The sequence below is a fragment of the Macaca nemestrina genome, chromosome 4, assembly GCF_043159975.1.
Source record: "Macaca nemestrina isolate mMacNem1 chromosome 4, mMacNem.hap1, whole genome shotgun sequence".
Lineage (NCBI taxonomy): Eukaryota > Metazoa > Chordata > Mammalia > Primates > Cercopithecidae > Macaca > Macaca nemestrina.
In genome coordinates, this window is record NC_092128.1 from 122,140,547 (window position 1) to 122,161,444 (window position 20,898).

General features: G+C 36.7%; 1 long non-coding RNA gene across 1 annotated transcript; it reads right to left on the reverse strand.

Annotated features, from left to right (window-relative positions):
* Window positions 1–1,304: 1,304 nt before the first annotated feature.
* LOC105492386 (uncharacterized) lies at window positions 1,305–8,668 on the reverse strand. The gene is made up of 3 exons (XR_011621702.1): window positions 8,426–8,668; window positions 3,229–3,383; window positions 1,305–1,800 (listed from the first exon to the last, which is right to left on the reverse strand). It is a non-coding gene; the product is annotated as an uncharacterized lncRNA (long non-coding RNA).
* Window positions 8,669–20,898: the final 12,230 nt, after the last annotated feature.

The following is a 20,898-nucleotide window of genomic DNA, read 5'->3' on the forward strand; positions in this document are numbered from 1 at the left end:
AAAGGACCTTGGGAAGATTGTGAAGATGCTTAGAAAAGTTGGCATAGATGTGGGATTTAAAAGATTATTATTTATATTTTTAGATTTTAATATGCCTTTGGAAGACATTGAATAATTCCATGATTTTACACAGAACTTTGAAAGCTTTCTATATTTACAGTCGAATCAATTATAACCCAAAATTTATACAGTACTTGATCTGTGTGACACATTGCTCCCGGCTTTGTATTTAGTAATTTATTTAATCCAAAAACCAATCCTATAAGCCTTTGGCCACATGCTGTTATTTGGCCACGTGCTGAGGCTCAGAGAGGAGAATAACCAGGACTAAGTCACTTGGCTAGGGAGGGGTGGAGCCAGGATTTGAATCTGTGCCCTTACGCACCGTGAACAACTGTCAGTCTCCATGAAACTAATAGTCCATTTAGATTCATGTCATAAGCAAGAAATGCTTAAATTTCCATAGCACTTAAGATTTTGGAAGGTCAAGGGTCATAAATAAGTTTTACTATTATCCTGTGACTTTGTTCTATCCCCTTCCACAAAGAAGCCAAGATTCAGAGGGGTAGAGTGACTGATCTAGTACCACTCCGTGAGATGCCCCAGCTTTCCTCAGAGACTTAGAGACTTAGAGTCTCCTTAGAGACTACTGATAGTCTCTAAGTCTCAGTTTCCTCATCTGTGAAACGGGATTAATAATAGCACCTAACTTAAGGCCTATAGGATTGTTTTCAGGATTTAATAAACTTCACCCCTAGTAAAGCACTATCACTCCTCTACCAAAGGTAATTCTTTACTGAAAATGCCCAAAGGTAAGCATTTAAAGCAGTGTAACTCCAAGCTGGGTCTCAAAACAGGAGCCTGAAAGCAGACCTGTCAACCGGAGGCAACAGTGGCCCAACAGAGATTACCAGAGGCCGATCTCAGACAGTTTCCCGGGAAAGAGGCTGGCAGTTCATCAAAACAGGAGGCCTCTGGGATTCAGTGTTCATCCTGCCTTTGATGGAACTTACACAGTGTTTTATGCAAGGCCCTCTGGAGGCCTCTTTCCAGGGGTCAGCACTATATTTTACTGGTAATCCTTTGGAAATTCTTTATGAGTTCGAAGGACTTTGGGGATTTGACCATCTGGTTATGTTAGGAGGCATTTGTGCTTGCAAAATAACTATCGCCTAGCCCACTATTTGAAAATAACTTATTTTAGAGGAGCAAGTAGAGGTTTTCAGTTGCAATATTAAAGCCACTCTGAAAAGGGAAATGTATTATTTACCAGTTAGAAGCAAATCACTTAATATTTAATTTTATTTAAATGAAAGTGTTTAAACATAGTTTCCCACAACTCCTCTTGATTTTTAATCTAGTGCTGAGGCAATTCCAAAGTTTGTGACAAGTTTTCCCTTTAAGCCTGAGTGTGTGAGCCTCTGAGGACCAATAGCTTCTCATCAGAATGGCAAGCTCTAGCAGGACATTTAGGCTCTCCTGGAATTGAGAACTCACCAGGGCAGAGGCAGTTCATCCTGTAGAAAGAGGAGTCAGGGTCGTGAAGCAGATGGGGTGGGTTGGGCTAATGGGAACAGTAAGATCTAGGAGCAGAACAGAGTCTTCCATCTATGACACCTTCTTAGCGTCTCAGAATAGTGACAAAATGAGACTTCAGATCTCCTCTTTGACCCTCATCTCTGATAGTTGTTGGAGGATTAATTATTCATTGAACATATGTTATTGGGTGCCAGCAATATGTCAGGAATTGTTCTTGGCCTTGAGAATGCCAGGGTGCACACGACCAATTAATCCCAGTCTCTGTAATCAATAAAATAAATGCATAATTTCAGGCTGGATAAGTACCAGGAAGAAACACATGCAATAGAATACAGTGGCCCATGGATGCGTCGGGCAGTGTTCCATCCTGCGTGCCTCAGAAAATGCAGGCGGAGGCAAAGGAGAAGGGGTGCTTCCTTACTAAGGAGGGGAATCCTATGGAAGTGAGAGTGGAGCAAAGGGAAAAGAGGCAGGAAGCATGGAAACCTATATCCAGGGGTCACGCGTGGAAAAACTTATCTACCCACTCCCACCTCCCTTTAGTTAAACCCAAGACGATCTCATGCCATGTGCCTCCTGGTCTTGCACACACATGGGTGCAGAGCCACTTGCTGAGGGACCTTGGTTGGGATAAGAAGAGGAATGTGATGAGGAGCTGTCAGGCTGTGCTGGCATGGATCTGACCAGTGCACAAAGGGCTGGTCTCAGAGACAGCAGCTGAAACAATCCCCAGTGGGCTGAGGTGCTGCAGTGAATGTGCACCCAGCTCAGCCTGCACCTCTCTGGTCTGCTTATGCCATACATTACATTTGACTTTCATAATACAATATGGGGCCTTAATTGTTTTTTAAACGATAAGATGTCCTCTCTTCTTTCCTGAAAAAACAGGTAGGAGGCAATTAGTTGCCTTGTTTTTACTTGGCCATGATTGCTGCAATTACCCAGTTCCTATTACTACACAAAGAAGCACCAAGAGAGGTTCAGGGAATCTTCTAGGGCCCAGACAAACTTTTTCCTGCCCCGATTGTACAGGAACAGCTCTCACACCTTGGAGTAGTCAGGGGTGATTCCCCTTGAGCTAAGTAACAAGTTTCTTTGTCTGCTGTTCCACAGAGACAAGGAGCCCAAAATGACCGGATCATAGCCACAGATTCAAGATGGCAGAGACATTCATTTCTTGGGAATTAGAGCATATAAATCCATGGCACCTAAGTTAGTAGATGAAAATTTCAAATTTCTCAAGCAGGTCACTGTTTTAGATTGGACAAGTTACACTGCTTTCTGGAGGGGGCCACTCCAACCTGTACATGTTGTCTCCCAAAGGGACTTTTTAACTGAGTTTTTACATGTTACCACACAGTTCTATTAGACCAGCTGTATCTGGGTGATGCAGCTGGGTAAGACCAACACATTTCAGGTTAATGTGCCAATTTTTAGCTCTTATTTGCCATACAATATGCCCCTTGGTCTGGAGCAGCTTTGAATGGGGATGCCATATTCATATAACTTAGATTTCATAAGTCCTCAGATGGTAGGGTTGGTTGAGGCACTGTAGGCAGAGAAAAAAACAATATGCAAATATGTACATGTTCATTCCAATAAGAACAAATCACTAATCACTTCAGGATGGAAAAGGCCATGAGGCTGGCTGTTTCAACATAGGGAGAATCCTATTTCAAGGTCACTTACGTGGTTGTTGGCAGGATTGAGTTATCCCTGGTTTTTGGACTGAGGGTCTTATTTCTTTGCTGGGTGGTTGATGGGGCCTCCCACAGTGGCTTGCCATGTGCAGCTCTTCTTAAGGCACCTCCAACATGGTATCTGGCCTTCCGCAAAGTGAGCAACTGAATGAGAGAGGACAGCCCAAGACCAAAGTCACAGCCTCTTTGTAACCTAATATCACAAGTGACATTCATTGCTTTTGCCATATTCTCTTTATTAGAAACCTTTTATTAGTTCCAGTCCACACCCAACAAGAGGGTGTTACATAAGGCTGAGAATACAAGGAGGTGAAGACTTGAGACCATCTTACAGACAACTGAAAGATACGATTCTCCTGAATGGTATTACCTAGGTTTTCTTCTAGGGTTTTTATGGTATTAGGTCTAACATTAAGTCTTTAATCCATCTTGAATTAATTTTCATATAAGGAGTAAGGAAAGGATCCAGTTTCAGCTTTCTACTTATGGCTAGCCAATTATCCCAGCACCATTTATTAAATAGGGAATCCTTTCCCCATTTCTTGTTTTTCTCATGTTTATCAAAGATCAGATGGCTGTAGATGTGTGGTATTATTTCTGAGGACTCTGTTCTGTTCCATTGGTCTATATCTCTGTTTTGGTACCAGTACCATGCTGTTTTGGTTACTGTAGCCTTGTAGTATAGTTTGAAGTCAGGTAGTGTGATGCCTCCAGCTTTGTTCTTTTGACTTAGGATTGTCTTGGAGATGCGGGCTCTTTTTTGGTTCCATATGAACTTTAAAGCAGTTTTTTCCAATTCTGTGAAGAAACCCATTGGTAGCTTGATGGGGATGGCACTGAATCTATAAATTACTTTGGGCAGTATGGCCATTTTCACAATATTGATTCTTCCTATCCATGAGCATGGAATGTTCTTCCATTTGTTTATGTCCTCTTTTATTTCACTGAGCAGTGGTTTGTAGCCATAGGCATGGGCAAGGACTTCATGTCTAAAACACCAAAAACAATGGCAACAAAAGCCAAAATTGACAAATGGGATCTCATTAAAGAGCTTCTGCACAGCAAAAGAAACTACCATCAGAGTGAACAGGCAACTTACAGAATGGGAGAAAATTTTTGCAATCTACTCATCAGACAAAGGGCTAATATCCAGAACCTACAAAGAACTGAAACAAATTTACAAGAGAAAAACAAACAACCCCAGCAAAAAGTGGGCAAAGGATATGAATAGACATTTCTCAAAAGAGGACATTCATACAGCCAACAAACACATGAAAAAAATGCTCATCATCACTGGCCATCAGAGAAATGCAAATCAAAACCACAATGAGATACCATCTCACACCAGTTAGAATGGCAATCATTAAAAAGTCAGGAAACCACAGGTGCTGGAGAGGATGTGGAGAAATAGGAACACTTTTACACTGTTGGTGGGATTGTAAACTAGTTCAACCATTATGGAAAACAGTATGGCGATTCCTCAAGGATCTAGAACCAGAAGTACCATATGACCCAGCCATCCCATTACTGGGTATATACCCAAAGGATTATAAATCATGCTGCTATAAAGACACATGCACACGTATGTTTATTGCGGCACAATTCACAATAGCAAAGACTTGGAATCAACCCAAATGTCCATCAGTGACAGACTGGATTAAGAAAATGTGGCACATATACACCATGGAATACTATGCAGCCATAAAAAAGGATGAGTTTGTGTCCTTTGTAGGGACATGGATGCAGCTGGAAACCATCATTCTCAGCAAACTATTGCAAGAACAGAAAACCAAACTCCGCATGTTCTCACTCATAGGTGGGAACTGAACAATGAGATCACTTGGACTCGGGAAGGGGAACATCACACACCAGGGCCTATCACGGGGAGGGGGTGGGGGGAGGGATTGCATTGGGAGTTATACCTGATGTAAATGACGAGTTGATGGGTGCTGACGAGTTGATGAGTGCAGCACACTAACATGGCACAAGTATACATATGTAACAAACCTGCACGTTATGCACATGTACCCTAGAAATTAAAGCATAATAAAAAAAAAAAGAAAAAAAAAAGAAAGATATGATTCTCTCTTCATCCTAAACATGAAAGCCTTAAGGCATTGCTCTAACAGTTCAGCCCAGAAAACAACTGTGAGTAAAGCAGTGAATAAATTACTTTGAGATTCAACTTTCATTAGCTTACTTCCCTGTTGATAAACTTTTAATGAGTCTAATTGTCTACACTACAGAAAAAAAACCCAATATACTGAGTTTAATTCAAGTACTTTTCTAAATGCCAAAATGCAGTAGCTTGTTTAAGTTGCACCATCAAGATCCAGAGGATGAGGGATACATTATGGATTTTATGAGCTTGGGCATTTTTGACTTGATAGACTACTAATATTTTATGTGTGTGCACTCTCTCTCACACACACACACACACACACAACATATACATGTGTATAAACATATATGTGCATTTGTATATGTGATTTTAAGACTGTATTGGTATAAAGACAAATATAATCCATGTTGGATCACATTCTTTTTGTTTCTACTGATTTAAAAAAAAAAACATTAAAATGTTTTCCTAGGCTCCAAAAAGTGACATGGGTACTTCTTGGGGCAGATTAGATTTATTATCTCCTGAAAAGAATAAGTGCAAGAGTTAAGAGCATACAGTCTGGGGCAGACTGCCTAGTTTGAATCCAGCTCTGCCACTTACTCTCTGTGTGTACATTGGCAAATTCCTTGTCTGTGCCCTGTTTTCTCATCTATAATTTAGAGATAATGACATTACCTACCTGACTGCATTGCTGTAAAGGAGTTTTTACTTGTAAGGTAGGCAATATAACTGGTCATCAATAACTGATTTCTATCTCCTTTCAGGCACATGGGAAGGTTCTAATACCTTGACCAGTTTTAGTTAGGCACGGCCATATGACTTCATTTGGCTAAGGAAATATTAGTGGAAGATGGGTGGTACTTTTAGCTGAAAGCATTTATTTCTTGGTCTTGCCTCTCAATGTGATTTTTAATATAAACAAGAATATAAAGTATGAGCAATTAGTATTTTGTGTTTTTGTTTGTTTATTCACCATATGAAAAACTCTGTGCTAGGTACTTGCACGCAGATGCCAGTGACTACAGTCTTGGGTACTTAGGATGTATTTATCTTGTAGTGAGAGAGACACCAATGAAAATAACCAAGTAGTATACCAAAGGCCATGAGAAAGATGCAAACAAAATAATTTATCTTTACAAAGATATAACTAAAATGCTCTAAATTTGAGTGGGGTTAAATTGATATAATATCTAACACAGAACTTGAAAGACTAGCATGTTTGGAGTTTGGTTAGTAGTGTGAAAAAGAAAGCAGAAGCATTTAACATGGAGAGAGGAGTGGTTAAGAACTAGAGATGGTTCTAGTACTTGTTGTTTTGTGAGAATGCAGATCAGAGAGGAGACTTGACTGCCAAAGAAGCTGATGTCTGAGCACAGGGGTCCTTATGGGGAAAGGGCTCTGCAAGAACCTCCTCTTGCCCTCTGTGTACCTTTTCTTGGGCAAGTGAGCTGCTCTATCCACAAGGGAGCTCTGTGGAGGCTGCACTTCTCTAAAGCCAACAGCCTTTTGCAGATGGTGCTTCCTTTCATTACAAGGAGCAGGGCAGGTTGGTGTCAGAGCCCATTTCCTACTATACTCAGGATCTGGTTAATTACCATCCCTTCTTTGTATTCTATATGTCATCCTCCAGCTCTGGGCTTCTCAGTTTTACTATTTCAAGAGACCTCGTGTGAGTGTCCCTGTCCCTAGACTCTCAGTTTTCTCTTGATATACTGTGAGGTCCTTGAGGACAGGTATCATGTCTGCCGGTTCCTAACTATAAACCCAGTCCTGAGCAAAGACAGTGCTCAATATATGCTTGCTGAAGGAATCCCTGAATAAATAGATTCTTTCTGTGCTACATTCTACTCCCAGGCTTATTTGATAAAGGACACCTGTGATGGTGCCACTTCCTTTCTCCCTGTTATCTATGGAATGTGGCCCTAATTCCTTCTTCTGACCTGCCATATTCTCTTTGCTCCAACTGCACTCCCTTTTACAAATCCTCCCACAGCAAATGCGACATGGACCTCATCTTCTTACAAGCCCATCTTGGAAGTAATGGTGTCTCTCGAGAATTTGGGAAGTATATTGTAGTCACAATAGTTACATTTCTTTGAGCACTTATAATGAACTGTCTATGATGTTGATAATATGAAAAACTTGCCTAATAAGTCTATGCCGGTAATGGGAAGAGACAGGTTGTAAATGCAAGCAGTGTGAGGTCAGATTTCAGCCTAAACCCTACACCAAAATGGACTTGTTATGTAAATTGACAATGTCAAGAAGCTCAAAATTCACAACCTGGCAATATATGTTGTTAGTGCATATTCAAACCACTAAAATACAGACTTTCTCTCATTCCATTGCTGGAGATATTCTTCTCAGCTGTCTATAGGCTCAGATCTAAATTCTCATAGGGATATTCAAAATCATTCATGATATGGCTGTAATTTACCTGTCCAGTCTTACTTCCTCTATTCCCTCAAATCATTCATATTAGTACCGACCAAACTAAGTGCTGCACGCCACTTCAGCTGTCCACCTTAGCTCATATTGTTCTCTTTGCATGAAAATCTCTTCCTTCATTTTTATACCCAGTATGACTTTATCGGTCCTTCAGGGCCCACCTTAAATGCTAGCTCTCCTGAACACTTCCTTGTTTCACTCTAGAATTAACCTCATTTATTTGTATCTATACCTCCTTGTTTCCTTTTATCATATTGTCTGTTATTTATGCAAACACATACATAAATATCCCATATTAGTCTGTAAACTCTTTGAATCCAGGGACAATGCAAATGGAAATCCTAAGAACTACAAACTGCATTACAAAAGGCCTATTCCACATAGGAGCTTTTAACCCCCCCCCCTCCGGACTCCTGCATGCTCCTGATGTTACTGTCCCTCTCTATGCATAGGAAAACATCTCAGGGGAGTTGTCTATCCTGCCTCAATTCATACTGCTACTTCTACCGATTAGAATGCCTCCCACTCATCTCAGAACATCTTGTTAAAGTGGCAGTGGCTTTTACCTTCCTAGTCCAAGACCAATTCTCTTTCCAATGTTTATTCAGCCTCTTACCAGCATTCGATGCAACTGTCTGCTCCCTCCATCCTGAAGTGCAGTCTAGTTTTCGTTTCTGTCATGACACATTCTCTTTTAGGTTTTCTTCCTAGTGAATTAGATGCTCCTCTGTAAGTATCTGTTGCTTGTTTCTCTCCCTTGGGTCCAATAGAAATGTTGGAAGTTTCTGGGTATCATTTATCAGTTCAAGACCCTCTTCTCTGCTATAGCCATACTCTTTTCTAAGTTGATTTTATTTGATCCAGTGACACTAAGCAATGAAGACTAAGAACGCTGTGATTCCAAGCATTCCACCAGTGTAGCCTAGGAAACCTTTTATGGCCTGTGCCACAATGTCTGCTCGACCCTGGGATGCTGACCTTTTTCATTCAGAAAGCCAGGCTCTCTATAATTCAAAGGTTCAAGGTCTTATTTGACGGCAGACTTGTAGAGATCTAGTTGGAGAAATAAATGGCATGTAGTACTTGCTTCTCTTAGAGATACCAAAGCAGAGCATAAAATATTTGTCCTGGTTGGCTTCTCCAATGATCTTCTCCACCACACAAAGGCTTGAGAATGTACATTTGACAGCAGCTCATCTCCTTGAAGGAGCTCTACACTTAGTAAATCTTAGCAAAGTCAAATACAGGCACATGCTGTACTTTTTAAATCACGCAAATTAAATAAAATGTTCATTGCAGTTATGATGTTTTCACAACTTCTAAAAGATATGTGGTTGCCTGTGCAGAGCTGATTGTACTTATTATCCTTTTTGTGACTATAACTGTCAGTTTACCTAGCACTTGGGTTATTAAGCAGATTATTACTACAATTTTAGAACTAACTATTAGCATATATTTAGGAAACACTATTATGTTTCACAATATGAAGCAAAAGAAATGGATTCATAATTGCAAATTAAGCTATGCTTTAAGGAATAAGAATTTTTTGAGGAATTAACTAAAACAAATATTTTACAGATTTTAATTGCCAGTCTAATCACTTATTTTAAATACATTCCACTTTAGAAATCTCCAATGACTTTGTGCTTATAACATTCCAGTGGATTAGTGAGAAACCATTTAGGGAGAAGTCACTGAATGGTATTCCAAGATCCAAAAGTAAAGTAAAAGAAATAAACTCAGATGCCCTTAATTTCATCAGGAAATATTCACCTGGCATCTGTGGCTGCACAGAGTTTGAATCTTGGTGCCACATGTCACCTGTGATTGAATCTGCTGGGGCAAGGGGAGGGGGGCCATCTGCGTGTTTCACTCAGTGAAGATCCCATGGGAGGTCCAACAGGACACGAGCCCTTGCTTGTCCCAATATGACACAGAGCTTGCTGGTGATGAGCATGTTACTGTTTATTTAGACAGACTTTAGTTGTAACTGAGAAGCATTTTGGGAAACGGGTATAATTTGGAATAGATGGTGGGTTGGATCTTAGCTCCATGTTAACATTGTAATTTTTTTCCGAAATTTTAAATTTCTCTGAGCCTAAATTTTCTCCAGTGTGACATAGAGACGATGAAGTGCCACCCGTGTACCCCTGGCATCTCATGTGGTGGAGGACTAGAGCCTGAGAGGAAAGGAGCACATTCCCCAGAAAGGGATACATTCTTTATCCTTTTAAAGAATTTTCTTTAATTTAGTTAAATAAATCAAAGAATTTATTTTCTTTAATTTAGCTGAAGAAAACATGCTGAATCACACATGAGCAGGGTAGGGTACAGAGAGGACTGGATATGGAGTCATAAAAGTGCTGAAGGAAGGTTGCCAGCTAATTTGCTATTCTTTGGGCATATTTTACCTCTGAGAAAGATGGAAAGAAAGAAAGGAAGAAAGAATGAAGGAAAGAAGGAAAGAAAGAGGGGGAGGGAGGGAGGCAGGGAGAGAGGGAGGAAGGAAGGAAGAAAGGAAGGAAGGAAGGAAGGAAGGAAGGAAGGAAGGAAGGAAGGAAGGAAGGAAGGAAGGAAAGAAGGAAAAATAATAGATTAGATCACTGTTATTCAAATACCTAAGGCCATTGAAGAATGAATGTCTGATTTAAGATGTACTATGGTTTACCAATGCATACTTAAATTTTTAAAAAGTGTCCTGATGAATCCAACTACTAAAGTTAATTTGCACTTAAAGTCATCATATATACTACTTTTAATATGAAATATTTCTTCAAATTAGTTGCAAACAAAGATTTGACTTTAACTTCCCGCAGAGGCTTTGGGGGAAAACTCATGTTTCACAGAGATTTTTCTTGTAGCTCTTCAGGCCACCCCCCGGAATACAGCCATGTGCCCACAGGGTTTATATTCCTAAATTTGAGAAGCACTGTGTGAGAAGATTTCTAAGTCCTCTCCCAGCTCTAAATTCTGTTCAGTTTACATGTGGAGAAAACATTAAAATGAAACCCAAAGGAAGATTAATGCCTTAGTGGAAAGGTGTAATTTAAAGGATCACTTGAGCTGGAAAGGAGGGTGGGTAGGAAGTAATTAACACCAACAAATTACATCCTATCAGATGGTACAACCAAGGGATATTTCTAATGTATGCCTGATTGCAATGGATATTACCTGATATAGTGAAACATGACCACAGGCTTTGTTTTGTTTTAGTTTATTTGGCCAATAAACCCTGGGCAATCAGATAATCTTGAAGGAAATGTATGTACCACCTTGCAGAACATTTCAATGTAAAGAGAAATAAAAATGACATAGCAGGATATATAACTTGGAACTAATTCTGTGTCTTTTTTTATGAATCAAACCAAGCTAGCTATTGGATCACTGATATGTTTATCCAGCAGGGGTTGAACTCTGTATTCTATACAAATATTTTAATGAGTTAGGTAATGGAGCAGGCCTTGTGTTATCATCTAATGAAAGAGAAATGAAAGTGATGCAGTTATTAAATATTTTTCTCATTTGGAAGATAGACCGGGGAGACTATGGATATAGTGTATAAAGAGTTATAATAGAAACATGCATGACATGTGACAAAAGCCCCTAAGTGTAAACTAGGTTATTGTACTCGGAGGAGACGTAAGATTTGTTCAGAAAGGAAAGATTATAGGTTGAAATTTGAAGAAACTTTTGGAATCTAATCATGTATTAAACTACTGTTATGGGTAAAAAAGCTTTCCAATAAAAGGGAATAGTATGCGAAGCATTTAAGAAATATTTCTCAAAATTAGTAAAGTCTAACTTTTGAAATGTTACTGTTATAAGGTGCATATAAAAATGAATATGAGGCTAGAGAGATAGACCGAAAAGGCCTAGATAACACAGGCTCTTTTAGGAATTTAGTAATTTTAAAATTGAAGCAATATGCTGATATTTATCTTTAGAAAGATCTCTTGGGAAACACAGAAGCTACTCTTTGGAAAGGGATCTTTAGAAGACATTGTTCTGTGTTTAGGCAAGACACAATAATTAAATAGCTATGAGGATGTAAAAATATGGGCCAACTTTATAGTTCTTTCGAGTTGAATCAACAAAACCTGGTGACTAGCGCAACGTGAAGGATGACATCAAGGAAAGCCAAGCCCCGTGTGACAACAATGTGTCCCACTTGCTCACTGCTGTAGGCTCATAATTTAAAATAATTTTTAACTCACAATAGGCCCTTAGTAATATCTGTTAGGTTAAATAATAAATGAGGAAATAATTTGAATATATTTTGATATTTACTGAGGGAATATGAGGGAGAAAAGATGACAGAGGAAATATGAGGTGAAGAGTTATGGGTAATCTGGAAGAAGTTGTTCAAGAAACAAGCAGAAATAATGATCCAGAAGTTTCCAGTTTTGATAACAGTGAAGTGAGTATGTAACACACTCTATAGCATGTAATGACAAAATCTCTGAACAAAATATTTTTGAAAACTCAACTACTTGCAGATACTTGAAAGTGAACTAAAGCAAGCAGGATATGGAAGTTATCTGACCATTGAAAGAAGGAAATGGAATTGGGAAAGATCCATGTTTATAAATTTTTTACTTGAAGAGACTTTTCACTAAGGGCAATGTTGAAAATAGGACTCAAGAAGAAAGCCACAGTAACTAGAACGGTAGAGGTCAGGGGAAGGAGATTTAAATCAACAGAGAAGCTGAAAACTGAGGGGTGGAGATCTAAAATAGGAGAGAATTAAACTTCAGTTGGATGATTAAAACACTGGAGCAAATATGTCAACTGCTACCTATCTCTAGTGTTTTAACCATCCAACTGAAGTTTCTCACTAATCTCAGAGTCCCCATCCACATGCACAGTTCAATAGTTAGCCAGTGCTGCGAGAGGAGTTTATATGGAGATTTGGAAACTCCCTCTTTTTAATTCTCTCCACATAAAACACTATCAAGCACATTTTTGGAGTCCCAGAAAGAGAGAAGATGATTCAGAAATTGAATTGAGAAAACAAAAAGTTTCATAAAAAATAAAATTGAAGAAATCAAGAAAAAAAAAAAAACCCAGCCACATTTGGTGAAAACAGTCTTTCTCAAATTCAAGAAACTCATCAAATCCCATGCAGAAAGAAAAGAAAAGAAAAGAGAAGAAAAGAAAAGAAAACAAGGAATAAAACCCACCTTGGTCTATCATAGCTAAACTGATAAAAACCAGCGATAAAGAGAAAATATTGAAAGAAACCAGAGGGAGAAAATATTCATCTTACAGAGGGGAACAGCAATATAGATAATAACTTACTTCCCAACAGAATCATTGAGGGCCAGAATGGAATGGAAAAACATCTTTATGATACTGAAAGAATAAGAGCTGTTGAAAATAATTATATATTCAGTAAAAATATCATTTAAAAATAAAAGCAAAATAAATTCTTAGGTAAATAAAAACTCATATAATTCATTGCCAGCAGTGTTGCATATAAGAAATATTTAAAGGTCTTTTTAGGTTGACCACTAAATGGAAGCTAGACACTCAGTTTCACATACAGGAATGAAAAGTATTAGAAATATCGGTAAGAATAAGAGACATTCTTCTGTTCTTCTCTTAATTTTTTAAAAACACAGTTACTGTTGAAAATAAAATGTAATATTTTGTTGTGGAATTTATAGCATATGTAACTGTAAAATGTATAATAACAATATTAGAAAGAACATGAGTGTCTTTTAAATTATGTTGTTTCAAGGTTCTAATATATTACATACAGTAGTATAATATTAACTCCAAGTAGATTATAAATAAACTGAGGATGCATAATTTACACATAGATATCTAATGTAATACAAAAAATATATAACCAAATGTCTTTAGAGGACTATAAAATGAAATATTAAAAATGTCTTATTTCTCCAATACAGATAAGACAGGTGAAGCAGAGAAACAAAATTGATGGGAAAAATAAAAAACAGATAGCAAAATGATAAACCTAGACACAATCATATCAATAGTTACATTAAATATAAATGAACAAAGTACCATATTAAAAGACAGAGATTTGCAGATTGTATAAAAAACAAAAACAAGATCCAATTCTTCAAAAGAAACAATTTAAATATAATGCCAAGAAGAGTTTCTAATTTAAAAAAGGGAAGAGGTGGGGGAGATATAGCATGTTAGCAATTAGCCTAAGAATCTGGTGTGTCTATGTTAACCTCAGACAAAGTAATTATATTGGTTTTATATTGCTTCTATAGCAAATTGCCACAAATTTAGTGGCTTAAAACAACATAAATTTATTTTCTCAAAGTTCTATTGATTAGAAGTTTGACATAGGCTAAAATTAAGTGTAGGTAGGGCTGCTCCTTTGTCTGATTCTCTAGGTGAGAATCTTTTTTTCTTGACTTTTCCAGCTTCTAGAGATCATCCACATCCCTTGGCTAATTTTCCTCCATCTTCAAAGCCAGCAAATTCAAATTTGCATTCCTCTGCTCAATGTTTCAGAGTCACATCTCCCTCTGAATCTGAAGTCACTGGGAAAAGGTTCTTCAATATCAATGACTCGTGTGACAAGACTGGGCCCACCTGATAATCCAGGACAATTTCTCCATCATAAGGTTCTTAATTTTGTTGCTTCTGCAAAGGCCCTTTTGCCATATGTTCATAAATTCTTCAAATTAGGGCATGGATATTTTGACAGGTCATTAGTCTGCATAGTAATGCAGACTAATACTCTTTCCTGAATGCATTAATACTATTAATGGTTAAAGAGGCAAATTTCATAAGAGCAAAGAGGCTAATTCATTAGGAATACATAGTCATACACGCCTATGTATCTAATAATAGAGATGGATGAAGCAAAAATTGATCATCTGAATTAAAGGGAGATATAGACAAATTTACAAATATAGTTAGAAATTTTAACACTCCTTTCTCAGTGACTGCTAAAACAACTAGGTAAAAAAGTATTAATATTATAAAAGATATGAACAACACTATAATCTTGACCTAATTAATATTTATAAAACAGTACACATAACAACTGAAGAATACACATCCTTTTTAAGGGCACATTCAGTATTTGTTGAAATAGATGATATCTTGGACTATGAAATAAGTCTCAATGAATCTCAAGATGGAAATCTTACAGAATATATTTTCTGATTTTAAAGATAATCATTAGAAATCCGTAAGAATATGACATTTATTTAAAAATCCAAATACTCGAGAATTAACAAGCTTCTAAAAATCTCATTTTTCAAAAAAGTACCCACAAGATAAATTTAAAAATAATTTCAACCAAGTGATAATTAAAATACATCATTTCAAGTATTATGAAATTTAGCTAAAGCAGTGCTTATGGAAATGTATATTTTTAAATGATTATTAGAAAAAGTGAAAGATTTTTAAAAATCTAAATTTTTGCCATAATAACCTAGGTTAAAAAAGAAAAAAATTATGTAGGTATAAAATATAGGGAATACAAAAAAGAGCAGAAATTAATGAAATACAAAACAGGCAAATAATATAGAATATTAACAAAGCCAAAGTTTATTCTGTGAGAGTGTGAATAAAATGAATATCCCCTAACCATCTGGATCAATAAAAGCATTATCAAAACACAAATTATCAAAAGGATGAGTAAAACAGTGGATATCCATTCACATCCTATAAGCAATAAAAAGATTATAAAAGAATACAAAGAACAACTTAATACCAATAAATTAGACAAATTTAAACACAACAGGCAAATTATTTGAAAAGAATATAAACACTGACAAAATACACAATAGAATATATGAATATCTCAGTATTTTTTAGGTATTTGATTTTATAATCAAAGACCCTATCATTCAAAAGGCTCCAGACCTAGGCAATTTTACTGGTAAATCTTGGCAATCATTTAAGAAAGAAATAATACAAATTTTATGCAAAGTTCTTTTCAGAAAATAGCAAAAGGTGAAAGCTTCACTACTAATTTTGTATGAGCAGTATGTCCCTAAGCAGTAAAACCCGAAAAAGACCTAAGAAAGAAAAATTACTGGCAGTTATCTCTATGACCCTACATGTAATAAACACTTAAGGAAAACTTCGTAAGTCAAAAACAACTAAATAGATCAATGTTAATATATCATGATCAAGTAGAAAAGAAAATATCTGTTCCCAAATTTCTTGCATATGAATGTTTATGGCAGTTTAATTCATAATGTTCCAACACTAAAATAAACCAAATGTCCATCAATATAAAAATGGATATAAAAATCGTGGTATGTTGGCCGGGCGCTGTGGCTCACACCTGTAATCCCAGCACTTTGGGAGGCCGAAGCGAGTGGATCACGAGGTCAGGAGATCAAGACCATCCAGCATCCAGGCCAACATGGTGAAATCCTGTCTCTACTAAAAATACAAAAATTAGCTGGGCATGGTGGTGTGCGCCTGTAGTCCCTGCTCCTCGGGAGGCTGAGGCAGGAGAATTGCTTGAACCAGGGAGGCGGAGGTTCCAGTGAGCTGAGACAGCCCACCGCACTCCAGCCTGGAGACAGAGTGAGACTCTGACTTAAAAAAAAAAAAAAAAAAAAAGGGTATGTTAATAAAATTGAACTCTATTCAGCAATAGAAATTAGGAACTATAAAAACAGAACAATATGAATGATTCTCAAGAGCATTACACTGAAGGAAAGAAGAGTGGCCCCAAAGAGTGTCTGTCATAAGTTTCAAACTTTGTATGAAGTTCGATAACAAGCAAATCTACCTGTGGTCATAAAAAGAAAATGTTTGCCTATGGTGGGGGGATGATTATCTAAGAAATTTGTAGGTCTTTATTACTCTGGTGGTTACACATAAACTTTTTCAAAACTTATCAAATTTTACACTTAGCACCTATGCATTCCACTGTATGTAAATTTTACCTTAATTATGACAAATATACAGGCTTAGAATTTTGAAATGTAATCTTGGCTGAAAATTTCAAAATGTCCACACTTTCATTATAGTTGAAAACATAAATTCACACAACAGAAGTGTGCAAAATATGTGAGATGTGGCTGGAGAATACAAATATTGAAGGATGGTGAAAGAAGTGGTATCTTAAAAAAGATTAAGAACAAAAGTGCTAATTATGGAAGAAATAAAGTGATAAGTCAAATCATATTAAAATTAAGAACTTCTCTAGTAGAGATACTAAATGGAAATATGTACATAGTTCATGAAAAGACTTGAAGACTTGCACTAAAATGTCTGTATCACACTATGCAACCTGGAAACCTGGAAATTAGACTAGTGACCTTCACCAGTAAAGTGGGTAATTATATTGCGGTATATTCCCATTTAAAAATTGTACAACAAGGAGAATCAAAATATGGATGACTCTCACGAACAGGTGGTTGAGCAAACGAAGCTCAACAGAAAAGATGAAGTACTGTTTAGTTCCAATTATATAAAGCATAATAACAGAGGGTGGTAGGCTGTGTTGTTAGAAGTCAGGAGAGGGGACTCTTAGTGGAGATGGCAGTGACTGGCTGGTAAAGGCATTTGGGGGTTTCTGATTTGTTGGCCATGTACCATGTCTTCATCTGAGTGCTGGTTCCATACATACGTTCAGTTTCTGAACATTCATTTAACTCCTTGCTCACGAAATGTACACTTTCATTTAACTCCTTGCTCACAAAATCTACCCTTTGCTGTATGCATGCTAGATTTCAAAAGTTTTAAGAAGAGATGGGAAAAATGCAGACGGAATCATTCAGGGAACTGACAGAAGACATTTATTTTAGACAGACAGCCAAATGTGTGCGCCTGTTAACTGTGAATCTTTGAATGTAATGATGTTGCTGAATCTACATGTATATGCTTAGTGAAAAATAAATTAAAATTATGTAAATTTGTAAAATGCAGCAGGTGAAGCCTTGTTGAGGAAAGGGAGGAAGTGAAAATCTGCTGTACTATGTGATCTGCCTCATTACTGATTTACTGATCAGATGATTGAATTATTCCGCCCATTATACAGATGATGCAATGAGGCTTTGGCAAGGCTCATGTAGGCTGGTAAACAGTGAGACCAATAAGTGATTCTGTACATGACATAAATCCTATTCTTGATTCATTCTCCAAAGCAATCTTCTTCAAGGTACAAACAAGTATTTTACTGATTATTTTGTTTAGTAGAAATATCCAAACATTTAGATATATAAATTAAGCAAATATGTCTCTAATAAGACACTAAAATTATGGAATATCAAAGTAGAACTAGTTATATTTCTTAAAGATGGGTAATTTAAAAGCCACACTTTAAAATTCATATTATTTTAATTGACTAATCATAGTTGTATATTTTTATGGGATACAAAGTGATGTTTTGATATCTGTATTCAATGTGCTATGATTAAATCAAGCTAATTAACATATCCATCATTTCACTTACTAACCTTTTTCTGTGAATCATTTGAAGTTTACCCTTAGCTATCCTGAAATATACAATAGAATATTATTAACTGTACTCAACCTGCTGTGCAATAGATCTCACAAACTTATTTCTAAGTGAAACTTTGTACCCTTTGACCAACATCCCTCGATTGTACTTCCCAACCTCCACTCCCAGCCTCCTAACAACCATTTTACTTTCCACTTCTACGATTTTGACTTTTTTGGATTACATGTATAAGTGAGATCATGAAGGATTTGTCTGATTCACTCATCTGGTTGCAAATGATACAATTTCTTCCCTTTTTAAGGCTGAATAGTATTCTGTTATGTATATACCATATTTTCTTTATCCATTTGTTCACTGATAGACACTTAGGTTGATTGCATATCTTGAATATTGTGAGTAATGTTGCAAAAAACATTGGTTGCAAAAACATTGAAGTTCAGATATCTTTTTGATATATTGACTTCAATTTCTTTGGATATATACCCAGACGTGGGATTGCTGGATCATATAGTAGTTCTATTTTTGGTTTTCAAACTAAAAATCTTCTATGCAATAAAGGAAATAATTAACAGAGGGAAGAGACAATCCACAGAGTGGGAAAAAAAATTACAAACCATACATCTTCTAAGGGGTTAATATTGAAAATACATAAGAAACAAAATTCAATAACAAGTAATAATCTGATTGGAAAATGAGCAAAGGATCTGAATAAACGTTTCTGAAAAGAAGACGCACAAATTACCAATAGATTCATGAAGAAAATCTCAGCATCACTAATCATTAGGGAAATGCAAATTATAACTACAATGAGATATTACCTCATACTCACTTAGCCTTTTATCAAAAAGACAAAAGATAAGTTTTGGTGAGGATGCAGAGAAAAGAGGATTCTTGTACACAGTTGGTAAAAATATAAATTAGCACAATCATTACAGGAAGCAATATGGAGATTTCTTAATAATCTAAAAATGAAACTACATTTTTAAAAAATTAAAGATGTTGAGAAAAATACATATTCTGAGAAAAAATCAGAAAGCAGTTTTTGCATATAGTTGCTCATGTTTCATACAAAAACAGAGTTTTCTAATGAAATTAAAAGAATGACACGCTTTTATAATATTTAAATTTTTATTTTTATGAATTTAAATATTTATAATATTTAAATTTTTATTTTTAATGTTTGTGGTTACATATTAGGTGTATGTATTTATGGGATACATGAGATATTTTTGATGCAGGGATGCAATGCATAATAATCACACAGGATAAATGGGGTATTCATCACCTCGAGCAATTATCCTTTCTGTTACAAACAATGCAATTATGCTCTTTTTGTTATTATGAAATGGACAATTAAATTATTATTATAAATAAATAGCAATTTATATCCTAACATAAAGTACCTCCTAAGCAGCAAACCCTAAATATGTCTCTCATATATGGTATATATAGATATTTATGATTTATATGTATATTTATCAGTAGGTATATATACATACTGATGTATGTATATCATTTGTTTATGTCATATATGTAGGAAAATGCAAGGAGCTATACATACATCAGTATGTATATATATACATTGGCAGTTCTCTATTTCAACTGTATAGCCAAATAAACTGAGGACTAGATGAGATTTTTAAAAATACCATTGCTGGGCCAGGCACAGTGGCTCACACCTATAATCCCAGCACTTTGGGAGGCTGAGGAGGGTGGATCACCTGAGGTCAAGAGTTCGAGATTAGCTTGGCCAACGTGGCGAAACCCCGTCTCTACTAAAAATACAAAAAATTAGCCAGGTGTGGTGGCAGGTGTGGTAGCCTGCAATTCCAGCTACTCGGAAGGTTGAGGCAGGAGAATTGCTTGAATCCAGGAGGCAGAGGTTGCATTGAGCAGAGATCACGCCATTGCACTCCAGCCTGGGCAACAAGAGCAAGACACTGTCTCAAAAAATAAAAATAAAAAAATACTGTTGCTTTCGTCAAAGGTAAGCTGTTGTGATTTAATTTCAGGTAGGGGAGCAGTCAGTCTGGTTTGAGAACGTTAGTTTATATACTGAGAGGTGTTACGGGAAGTCAGGGACCCCGAGCAGAGGGACTGGATGGTGCCACGGCAAAGGAACATATATTGTGAAGATTTCATCTTAATATGGACATTTATCAGTTTCCAAATAATACTTTTGTAATTTCTTATGTCTGTCTTTACTTCCTGTGGAGTCAGGCAAAAAGAGTCATATTTTTCTTCTTGCAGAGAGCCTATAAATGGACATGCAAGTAAGAAAGATATTGCTAAAAGGAATATTAATATTAATACCCTAGGAAAGGAATGCGTTCCTCTGGGGGAGGTCTATAAATGGCCACTCTGGGAATGTCTGTCTTGTGCAGTTGAGATAAGGACTGGGATAAGCGCTGATCTCCTGCAGAACCCTCAGGCTTACTAGGGTTGGGAAAACCCCGCGCTGGCAAATTTGTGGTCAGACCAGCTCTCTGCTCTCCAACCCTGTTTTCTGTTGTTTAAGATGTTTATTAAGACAATACGTGCACCACTGGACATAGACCCTTATCAGGAGTTTTTATGTTGTTGTTGTTGTTGTTGTGTTTGTGGGTTTTTTTAAATATACTAATAATGTTTATTGAGGGAATCAGGATAAAACTAAAATAACAGACTAA